This window comes from Silurus meridionalis, chromosome 23 (assembly GCF_014805685.1).
Source record: "Silurus meridionalis isolate SWU-2019-XX chromosome 23, ASM1480568v1, whole genome shotgun sequence".
In the NCBI taxonomy this organism is placed as follows: domain Eukaryota; kingdom Metazoa; phylum Chordata; class Actinopteri; order Siluriformes; family Siluridae; genus Silurus; species Silurus meridionalis.
This window is the reverse complement of record NC_060906.1, coordinates 616,196-627,694: the sequence shown is the minus strand read 5'-3', so window position 1 is coordinate 627,694 and position 11,499 is coordinate 616,196. Positions and strand designations below refer to the sequence as shown.

Below are 11,499 nucleotides of genomic sequence, written 5' to 3'. Positions count from 1 at the left end.
AAGAAAAAATGACTAATGTTTACTTTCTAGATTTTGAAAAAGAATACACGCAAAATAAACAAATTCACACGAACTGTAGCTTCTAATTAAAAATTACTTTTATTTTGAAAGAGGAAACTAGACGCATAATTGGATGCTGTCTTCTGACATTACACGCCTAATCAATCGGACAGATACAAATAATGTTTTAAAAAGTCGACATTGAAAATCATCATCATCTCGAAAATAAACAACACTCTTAAAGGAAGCGGACATTTGCCGTGACGCAATATCCTGGTGGCAACATTCACAAAATGCGTTAGAGCATGTCCGAAAAAAATCGCGTGCCATGCTCTAATAAACATCAAACGAACAGGTACGTGTCCATCCATTTTCATCAGTCTTAGAAGCATTATTAGCCCACTGTTTTATTATGTCGGTTGAGACTAATGTGTTTATGACAGAATGCACAATTTTAATCCTAAAAGAGATGACTGCGCCATCAACTGAAGTAAAGGGCAAACTAACAGGTAACGTTAACGTTAAGTGAACTGTTCACTTGTCCATCCATTTGTCCATAAACAATGCACTATCCATTTGTACATAAAATGCAGTAGTGTACTTTGTATTAATGATAATACATTATTTAACTATATGATTTACACATATTACTCAGCAGTTTAGTGGAACAGCAACTGGAATTTTTTGGATACTTAAGTTGTGACGTTTTTCTCTGTTTTAGGTTTGTGCTGAATTCGCTTGCATAACAACTGTACCCTTAATTTCAAAATTCTTCTCAAAGCTGAATGAACACACTTCAAATCTTTTGAGGATCTTTGCCAAGAGAGGTGAAGCTCAGGGGCAATTGATAAGGAAACTTCTCCTGCCACTTACACAGGTATAATAGCCATGAAAATTGTTTTAAAAGATGTATCAATCAGTTGTTTCTCACTTATGACTTGTGTTAACTTAATAATGTAGTAGTTTATAGGTACGTGTTGCTAATTTTCTTTATTTTCCTTAATGTGTCTGCATTATTGTTAGGAGGAGTGTGTCCTTGAAGCCCTGTTTGTCTACCTAAATGAGGATCCTGACAATCTAATCAAGGAGTACATGGTATAATTGCCTCAATATTAAGACAGAGACTTTGTGTATAACAATGTATTTTATGTTACAATGTACTTTGTTCTGTTTATAGGATGCAGATTTTTCCAATGCTCAAGCTGCACTCAAAGAAATGGTGATCAGCGTTTTTGTCATCAGATGTGAAGGATGTGAAGTTGATGATGAACCTGCAGATGTTGGACTAATTCTTGAAGGAGTTGTAAGGCGGGGAACCACCCACTGGTCCAACGGCGGTTTCCAGAGGCGTGGCTACGGATTCTCGCGCGTTCTAATCTTTCCTTTCACATTAGATAATAAGATTTGGTTTAATGTATTACTTCATTTTTTGTTATTGACCTCTTATCTGACTCCATTTAGATAAAACAATAAATATTTGCATAGGTTGTTATTTTACTAATAGTATAATTTTGATGGATATTTGTTTAGTTATTCTGATTAAGCTCTGGCATTACACTCGTTCATTCCGTTCACACAGTCGCACAAGATCCTAGTATAGGCCTTATAATTAATATACTGGTCTACGGTCATAAGCGAATCAGTATTGGTCGCTGCCAGAGGTTGGACTATACGCTTAAGCGGCCGCTCTCTGTGTGCTCAACTTTAAACATACTTTATTTAGTCCCCTTAGAGGTGACACTTAATTATTACAACAATTATTTCTAACCACAGATAATGAATAGAATAATGTTGAAATAATCAGAGGTTGAGGCTGACCCTATTTAGAGTGATTAGAAATGTTACTCTAAACGGAAATACATATTGTTAGCCTCCACGCTTCTAAGTACACTTAAACTAACGCCAAGTGCTAGTCTTATCTCTAAAATCCTCAGTTGATGTATTATTCACTATCTAACTGGGATTTAGGCCGATCCTAGCCTGATTTTCAGTCCTTACGGTAACTGCGGATGCAACGTTATTACTTGCAGTGTCAACATTTACCGAGCAACACAGAATAAATTCAAACATCATTTATTAACCAGGTAAGAAAATCACAATTCAAAGCCAATTTATAGTTCAATTAAAATATAACAAATACAAACCAATAGTATTTATATTTAAACAAGAAATATAAAACCTTTCATACCTGGGACAAGACGACACACAGTAATCGTGTGGGAGATCTGTTTACAGATTCCCTGAAATGTTGGTCAGTTCTCCTTAAATACCCAGATAGAGTAAGCATTATGTAAACATTATTTAGCAATGGAAGTTTGCATTGATTGGTTCTTACAGACCTGTGGGAGGCACCTCGCCTGTATACATCTGTAGTGGGGTACGCCCCTTGTATAGAGTTATGTTTTCTTTAATTTCATTAAAACCCTTTTTTATTATTTGTTCTATTGCTGTGGGAATGGGACCTGTGTACCAGTCGCGATAAACCTTTGTAAAGAAATGAAACATGAGCATTTTCTGTCGTTATTTACATGTGATATGACCTTTCTTACACATAATCATCTGGTGTGTTGTAGAATGTCCTGTGTTCAGGATGTAACAGGAAACGGAGGGGTAGAGGGGTCAGACATTTGTCTGCAGATCTACCATTTGTATGGAGATGTGGTGTTTGAAGGCCAAGGGTAGCTCTCCGGGGAGCCTACTGTATTCCAGATAACGTCCTGGTTCTCGAGAGGGGTGTTGGCCCCCTGCCGTGAGTCCTGGAGGAAACGTGTTTTGTGTCATAACGAGTTCTTTTGATGTCCTTGTTGCTTTGGGCATTTACAGGGCCCACATCCTGCTCTCTCGGGCATCCATGCTGTGTTCTCGGGGCCGCCCTTTAGGTCAGGATCAATCAAAATGTCACAAACCAAACACCTCATATAAAGAATCTAAAAAACAACAAGAAATACGTCACACATTTTAACAGCAGGAACAAGAAGCAGCAAGTGTTCAGAATGCAGCCACATCATTATTCACATATCAGATCACTGTATTTTCATGTGAAACAAACATGTAGCATCTGTAACTTACACAAAAGCAGCATTTCACACGAAAGAATCAAACGTACAAATTCACACGTGATGAAATGATACACGATTACATGTTCATTAGCTGAATGAGATCTAACACACTCGTTCACACACTCGCTCACAGTGAGGTTCTGTAACAGCATGTGCTTTTGAGGAGATACTTACAGTACATGTGTCTGGACTCTAAAGTCTGTTCCCAATGATCCTGACAGGAACAACAATAACTACAAAGGAAGATAAGGAACATACTGTGTGATCTCTAACACGTTCATTCACACACTCGTTCACACACTTATTCACAATCTCGCTCACACACTCGGTCACACACTCGCTCACACACTCGCTCACACACTCGTTCACAGTGGTTCTGTAACAGCATCCGCTTTAAAGAGAAACTTACTTCAGTTTGGATTCTGCAGAGGTCCAATAATATTATTGTGCCTGATGGCATCAACATCAATTCTGTTTATTCTGGGAGCATCTCCCATTTCATTTGTCCTTCTGGGTATCCTGAGAGAGAGAGAGAGAGAGAGAGAGAGAGAGAGAGAGATGGTAAGGAACTTAGATTTGCTAGATAACACACATGTACTCAACACACACTTACAAAGCTTTCGCTAAGCAGCTCTCAGAGTCTCTCTGTTTTCAGTTTCATCAATATGTCTGGTAATTGTGTAATCTGAGAGGAACTTTAGCTATTTCTTTAACTGCGTCAGGGCCGAGCATCTTGTTGACAGCGGCTTTGTGTGAGTGTGTGTGTGTGTGTGTGTGTGTGTGTGTGTGTGTGTGTGTGTGTGTCGGTAGAAGCATGGGGTATACTGGAGAAGGCTAAGGATGAAAAAAGAAAAGCTAAGAAGAAGGTTTATGGATGTGGTGAGAGAAGACATGCAGGTGGTTGGTTTGAAAGATGATCCACTGTAGTGAGCAGCTGAAAGAAGAAGAAGAAAAGGAAGAAGAAGACAGACAGGCTTGCATATTGTTCTTTGTAAAAGAATAGCTTCCTTCTTGCCCCCTACCCCACAGCCCAGACTTGTACAGAATACAGTATACGGTAGTCACATGTAAGGTGACTACAGAAATTCCTGTAGTTCCTCCAGTGTTGCTGTTGGCCTGTTGGTAGCTCCATAATTAGTCTCTCCTCATCCTCCTATCACATATATATATATATATATATATATATATATATATATATATATATATATATATATATATATATATATTAGTGGTAAACACAACATGCAGTTTTTAAATATTTATTTACTTATTTTTTATTATTGAGGGAAAACAAAACCCAAAACAACATGGCCCTGTGTGAAATACTTCAATTTCTCTTCCACACCCAGGCCTGATTACTGCCACACCTGTTAGCAATCAAGACATCTCTTAAATAGGACCTGCCTGATAAAGTGAAGTCGACCAAAAGCTCCTCAAAAGCGAGACATCATGCCAAGAGCCAAAGAAATTCAGAAATAAATGAGAAAGTAATTGATATCTATCAGTCTGGAAAAGGTTAATAAGCCAATTCTAAAGCTTTGGGACTCCAGCGAACCACAGTAAGATAAATTATTCACAAATAGCAAAAACATGGAACAGTGGAGAACCTTCCCAAGAGTGGCCAGCTGACCAAAATTACCCCAAGAGCACAGCGACGATTCATCTAAGAGGTCACAAAAGACCCCACAACAGCATTCAAAGAACTGCAGCCTCACTTGCCTCAGTTAAGGTCAGTGACTCCACCATGAGAAAGAGACCTGGCAAAAATGTTTTTTCCAAGACGGAAACTGCTAAGCAAAATGATCGTAAAGGCTCGTCTCACTTTTTGCCGAAAAACATCTTGATGATCCCCAAGACTTTTGGGAAAAGAAAAGCTGAGCTGTTTGCATGTTGTTAGCGAGATGCTCGATGTTCACAATGCAAGTTATTGCTCATAATACGTTAAATAAAAAAAAGTTTTTGCTCCTCCTGTAAAGTATTTATAAATCATGTTACTCACAATACAAGCTTCCCCTGTACGTAAATTATCATGACACCAATCAGAACTTTTGCTGTTTCTTTACCGATGCTTTTAATTGGCGGATTCTGGTCCTTGATTTAAGACTTAACGCATCAATAAAACAAATGTTTAGTGCTAAAATCTTATTTTTACATTTTTTCATATGTGTTAGTATTAAGATGAGCCTCACACTGGTTCTCTAAACACATTCTTATGTTGTCTGTTTAGTGTCTATAGGATCTTTACTATGTGAGTATGTAAGGTACATGGCATGTCTTTGTGTGGGCTCACATATCTCTGGTTACTGCATCTTCTTACCCAATCAGGAACAGTTTTAGGTCAGGTTATTTCCAGTGTGTGTATATATACTTGTCTGTTATCTGCATTAAACTGGATAAGAACATGTGTGTCATTCTGTGTGCTGTGTGATTCTTCCCTGATCAGAAAATACCCCATGGGCATCGTAGTTCGTGTAGAAAACCTCTCCAAGATTTGAGTGTTTGTTGGGGCATGATAAAAATATAACTATCTGAGTAAAGGAAAGGACGTTGTGAATAAATGTGTTGCGTTAACGGTTTTTCATTTTTAATAAAAATGAAGAAATGCGTGCTGCATTAATTGTGCATTAATAATATTAGTGCTGTTAAAATGAATTTGGGTTAACGTGTTATTAACGCGCTCATTTTGAAGGTTTTTTCAGTATAAAGGACATTTATATAAAGGTCAACCCAAACACATCACAACAGTGAAGTTTTTTCTTGAGCCATTTAAACTTTTGCATTTTCTTTGTAGAATCTGGACAAAAACACACAATTTGACTTAATTTCAAAACACCAGGAAAACTGTAATGCAGGGAAAATGCACAAGAATCTGTATGTGCTCTGTTATACTGCATGTATTATATGTGTATAATAATGATGGATTCTACAGCTGTGGCATCATATTGATGATCTTAAGAGGATGATTGGGACTGAAGGCAGATGATCGGGTGTGAAACGCACGACCCGAAACTGTAAACTGAGTGGCATAAACCACTGCGAGCTGCAGCTTCCACGGCAAATCTGCACACAAAATCCATCATAAAATTAGGACCTGCTGAAGCACTTTCCTGTTGATAGAGAACTAAACATCAGAGAATAAAGATAAAGATTGATAAAGGACTTGTTTAATTGATCCTTTAGTGATACCTTTTTGTCCCAGGAACTCAGTTATGCTTTTCACCAGATCCTCCACTGATGCTGCCACGTTCTCCTTAAATGTTTTAGGCAAGCAAGTTTGGGCACTAGTAGTATTCTGTTCTGCAAAACATGATTTACATCTCAGTTTTCAAGCAGCAATGACTTTCCGGGCTTGAACTGGCCTCAATGCTGATAGCAAATCATCTTCCTCTATAAACTTGAAATCCTCGCCTAGAGAATGCAAAGTCTCCTCTAAAATATCTTCTGTCACCTCTGGAAGGTCAGGCAAGACCTCAGTGATGGCAGAGTGTAGAAATGTTCTTACCGAGTTAATTGCCCATTAACAATGCATGATGATAATGGATAAAAATCCATTATTACCCTGGTACTTTGTTTTGTGACAGAGTACAGGTGGTATTCAGAATGATAGTCAGCTTTGTGCATTTCCATCACAAAATACACAGCTGCATCATTCTGAATTAAAATAATAAGTAGTTCTCCAAACTCAGTGGACTCACCATTTTTCAGGAAAAGACCCTTTTTATATGACGTACCTCTGTACATTATGTCTGTGGATACACGAGTATTAACTTCTGAAAAGCTAAATTCTTACACTGCATGTTTAATTGATTCACTGTAAAGGTTGGGGGTAAAAAGTGCAACCGTCTTTGACATGCAGAAGCTGACTGCATCCTGGTCCAGCTGAAAGATATGCTTGAAACATCTGATTTCTTTCAGATAATGTTTGGCAGATGTTTTTGAAGTTTTGAAGTAGCTGTGCTTGCTTTCAAATCGCATTGTCCACAATCTAATCAAAGGGCCAAATTTAAAAATGAGTGTTGGGTAGCGCCTCAAAAAGTGATGTTTTGGTTTTAGTGGACACTCCGGAAGTAAAGACTTTCTTGATTCCAAGTATTCTTGGATTAGAATGTCAAGATAGGCTACCTGTGCTGATGAAATCTTTTGTGCACAAATCAAATCAACAATATCTTTAAGCTGGAGCGTTAGCTGCCACACATCATGATCTGGATTTTGCACTTTGTCACCAATTAAAACAGGAAGCAACCTTAAATCCTGTTTGGATTCATTGTGCCCTGCTGTTCTCAGTATTGGTAATGATTCCCTGCATACTGGTGTTGTCCCAGCGGCATTGAAAACTGCTGCTGTAACACCTGTCCTAAAAAAACAAAACATTGACTTGGACAACTTAAACAATTATCATCCTATCTCAAATCTACCGTTTCTTGCTAAAATTCTGGAACGTCTTGTGGCTCTGCAGCTACATAGTCATCTCACAGCAAATAATCTCTTTGAACCTCTTCAGTCTGGATTTAGAAAATCTCATAGTACTGAGACAGCCTTGGTCAAGGTCACCAATGACCTGTTATTAGCCTCAAATTCTGGTTCTCTCTCTATTCTGATCCTTCTAGATCTTAGTGCCGCATTTGACACTGTTAATCACAACCTGCTTCTCGAACGTCTGGAAAGTGTCTTTGGTATTTCTGGGACTGTTTTAACTTGGTTTAGATCATACCTCTCTGATCGTCAACAGTTTGTATCTATGAGTGGATACCGGTCTGTGACTGGTTTTGTCTGTACGGGTGTTCCTCAGGGTTCCATCTTAGGCCCCTTACTTTTTAGCATATACATATATCCGCTTGGATTGCTTTTAAGAACAGTTGGGCTAAATTATCACTTTTATGCGGACGATACGCAGATTTATATTCACTCTAAACCTAATCAACATTTTGACCTTTCTTTTTTAACACACTGTATTGCTGAGATAAAAAACATGGATGTCTCAAAACTTTGTGCCTCAATAGTGATAAGACAGAGGTCTTGCTTATTGGCACCCCTCACCAGCTTCGCAAAGCTGGTTCATTATCCCTAAACGTAGACGGCTCTGTTCTGGAAGTACAAACCAAATAAAAAAATGTAGGAGTCATCTTTGACTCAAGTCTATCTTTTGACTCTCACATTCGGTATACTGTAAAGAACTCATTTTTTTTCATCTCAGAAATATCGCTAGACTTCGCCATATGTTATCCCATTCTGTGACTGAAAGGCTTATTAATACTTTTGTGTTTTTTCCCGCATTGATTATTGCAATGCACTTCTGGCTGGGGTTCCTAAAACTACACTTAAAAAACTGCAATGTGTACAAAATTCAGCTGCTAGGATCCTGACTGAAGCCAGGCAAAATGAGCACATTTCACCAATTCTCAAGTCCTTGCATTGGCTTCCGGTCAGGTTCCGAGTAGATTTTAAAGTTCTCATGCTTACATACAAGGCACTGCATGGTCTTGCCCCCCCCAGTATTTGTCTGCACTTTTAACTGTATACACACCCAAGCGTATCTTACGCTCTTCACAAGCAGGACTATTGGTTGTTCCACAGACATGGCTGCGTTTAGTAGGGGATAGGGCTTTTTCATCGTATGCACCAAGACTTTGGAATTCACTCCCTCCTCACATCAGAGACACACAGAACTTTAGTACTTTTAAATCCCTTTTAAAAACTCATTTTTTATGGTTGCTTTTTTTTACATTTTAATTTTGCATGTAATTATAAGTATGTGTGTATTACTTGCTCTATTTTGTGTGTGTTGTATTCTTGTTTGCCTGTATGTAAAGCGCCTTGAGAAGCTACTGTAAAGGCGCTATATAAAAATAAAGTTATTAATATTATTATTATTACTCATGTGGCACCATGTTGGTGACCCCTGAACACCCTAACCCTAACCCTAGATGACTAACCCTAACCTTACCTGCTTTATTATATTGTAAATATGTGATGCTCCACAGTATTTCTTTTTTTTAATAATTAATTGTCAAAATTTTATTTGTATTGTTATTGCTAAGATTTGTGTATTTACTAGAGTTTTTTGTGTGGATTTTGAACAATTACTGGAAAACAAACCAATCTGGCAACCCTGTTCCTCATCTGAACATTTATAAATGGCTAAAGTATTAAAGTGCTACTGTCAGTTTGGTAACTTAAAACACACAATTTCCAAATATCATACAATCTCCTCTATTTCTTTGCATGATTAAATGTGGAAAACTAAATAAAGAAACTAGAATGTAATGATCTATCTTATCCTGCTACTACACATTTGGTGCAGCAAGTTATATTTTATAATGTCTGCTGTGATTTACTGCATCACAAAACTGCTTCCTTTCACTTCTACAGCTTCTAAACACAACTTCTTCACCTGATTGAACAGTTTTTGTTCAGTAAATTGTGTTCTACTTACCGAGTGGAAAATCACAATGGAGCATGGGATCTCCAGACAATGACGTCAGCGCCACTGATGAATTTATTAATAAATAAATAAATAAATAAATAAATAAATAAATAAATAAATAAATGTTGGTGAGAAACAGGCAGTTTTAGAGATAGAAAATGTGGAAAAAAGAAACCATGATCTGGATTGAGTAGCCCTGCCATAATTAATTTATAGCAAGCTATTGTTTTTTATTCTTATTTATCGTAGTCCCGATCCCGTTCATAACACAAAACGGACTGCAGTCTGATTCCCAACACGTCAAAATTCAACAACGCAGGTTTCGGTTCAGAGATCTACAGAAGTCTATGGGAATCCCTGCACGCTGAAAACGACACCAAAGGGATACCCAGTGCTTCAAAATGTGACTCCAGGGGATCCTGCCCAAGCGTCCATATGTGACGAGTTGGGAGTGAGAACGTGTTGCAACAGTAGAAGAATAAAGTAATGAAAATTAAAATAGTGTTCAGTGCTGCTGATGCCAAACAGAGAAGCAGTTATACTTTGACTGAAATCACAGCGCCACTAAACAAGTCATGCAATATACAAGTGTTTCTGTCCACAAACCCTGCATTGTCTCCTGTCTGAAGCAGGTACCCTGGTGAGTGGTAAGTGTCTTTAGAAGGGGATGGAGGAAATTCAGGAAGCACTAAAACAGTAAGTTCCTCACTGAGTTTTCTCTGAACTGCTTCTGTGTCATTTGCGTCTGATTCTTTGCACAGGTGATTTCCCGATGTAGGATGAAGGTGTTTACGATGGTGTAGAAGAAGCTCTGGTACCACTTTCTTGTCTTGTGTGAGACTATATAATAGCTGTCTGATATCTACTCCAGTCATGCACCTGACAGGAAATCAAAGTGATTAGATTTTAGAATATAAAAGGCAGAAATATATTTGAGTTTCATTATATATGAAATATAATCAAGCTGAATTTACATGACTGAATCATTTGTATGAACCTGTTGTAGTCTAGAACATAGTCTGGAACAGGTACATCCAAGTTTCTCCACTGTCCATTTTAACCTTTCACCTTCCTCTACACAATGCTTCCTTCAGTGCCTCTGTGAATGGTGGAGCACATCTGGACCTTCCTTTTATCCTTCCTACTCTAATTAAATACTGCACACAACCGTGTTCCCTCATCACTGTATACTATGCAATGAGCATGTGATGCAATAACAAGTGTTGACGTCCTTGTGACGTCACAGTGCGCCTCTCTCGGCCACGTGCTTAAAAGCCGGAACACCCAGCAGCAGCCCGCAGAATAAACACAACCTATAGAGCAGTACATTTCTCTATTACGCAACCAACCACGATCCATTTCAGAAGAAACACACTAGTGTTACTCTACAAGTGTAAGTTACTCTACAAGTTCATGTTCACGAACCTGATCTTTAGTTTCACTCCTTTCATTAATGATCGCGGGTTCATCGTTAGTCACATGTTAGTCACGTGTTCACACAGAACTTCCGGGAAGCATGCTCTAGCTAGCATAGAAGGATCTAGAAGCAGAAGGATCCTCCAGTGAGTAAACGCGTCCCATCAGCATTCATAAAGACCAACCCGGCAAAAACCCAACATCACTCAGGAGCTGAGCTGTGTCCCCAAACCACACCCCAACCAAAACACCTTGCCCCAAACCACGCCCCCTCCATAACACCTCGCCCCCTGCTCATGAAAATGTGTACATAAACCGTCTTTATTTTACTGATACAGTTACCTTTTGGATAATCTGCAAAAAAAAGGAGAAAATACGCTGTAGAAACACTGATCGTTCAGATATTGTTATGAGAAAATGAAAATACTTTATTGAAGGATTTGTAATTAAAGCTGTTTTCTATTTCTCCAGATTCAGCAAACTCTCTAGAAGTAAAGACTAGAAAAGACCTACAGAAATGGAGAACGCAAGCATAAGCCAGTCGAAGCTTCAGGCCACGAAGACTCTGAAGATGCAGAATACCAAAACTCACAAGTACTT

The 11,499-nt window shown here is 38.4% G+C and overlaps 1 long non-coding RNA gene across 1 annotated transcript; it reads left to right on the top strand.

Annotated features, from left to right (window-relative positions):
* The first annotated feature begins 263 nt into the window (after nucleotides 1–263).
* On the top strand, nucleotides 264–1,708 carry LOC124376892. Its single transcript, XR_006923973.1, has 3 exons — nucleotides 264–877; nucleotides 1,024–1,095; nucleotides 1,178–1,708. It is a non-coding gene; the product is annotated as an uncharacterized LOC124376892 (long non-coding RNA).
* Nucleotides 1,709–11,499: the final 9,791 nt, after the last annotated feature.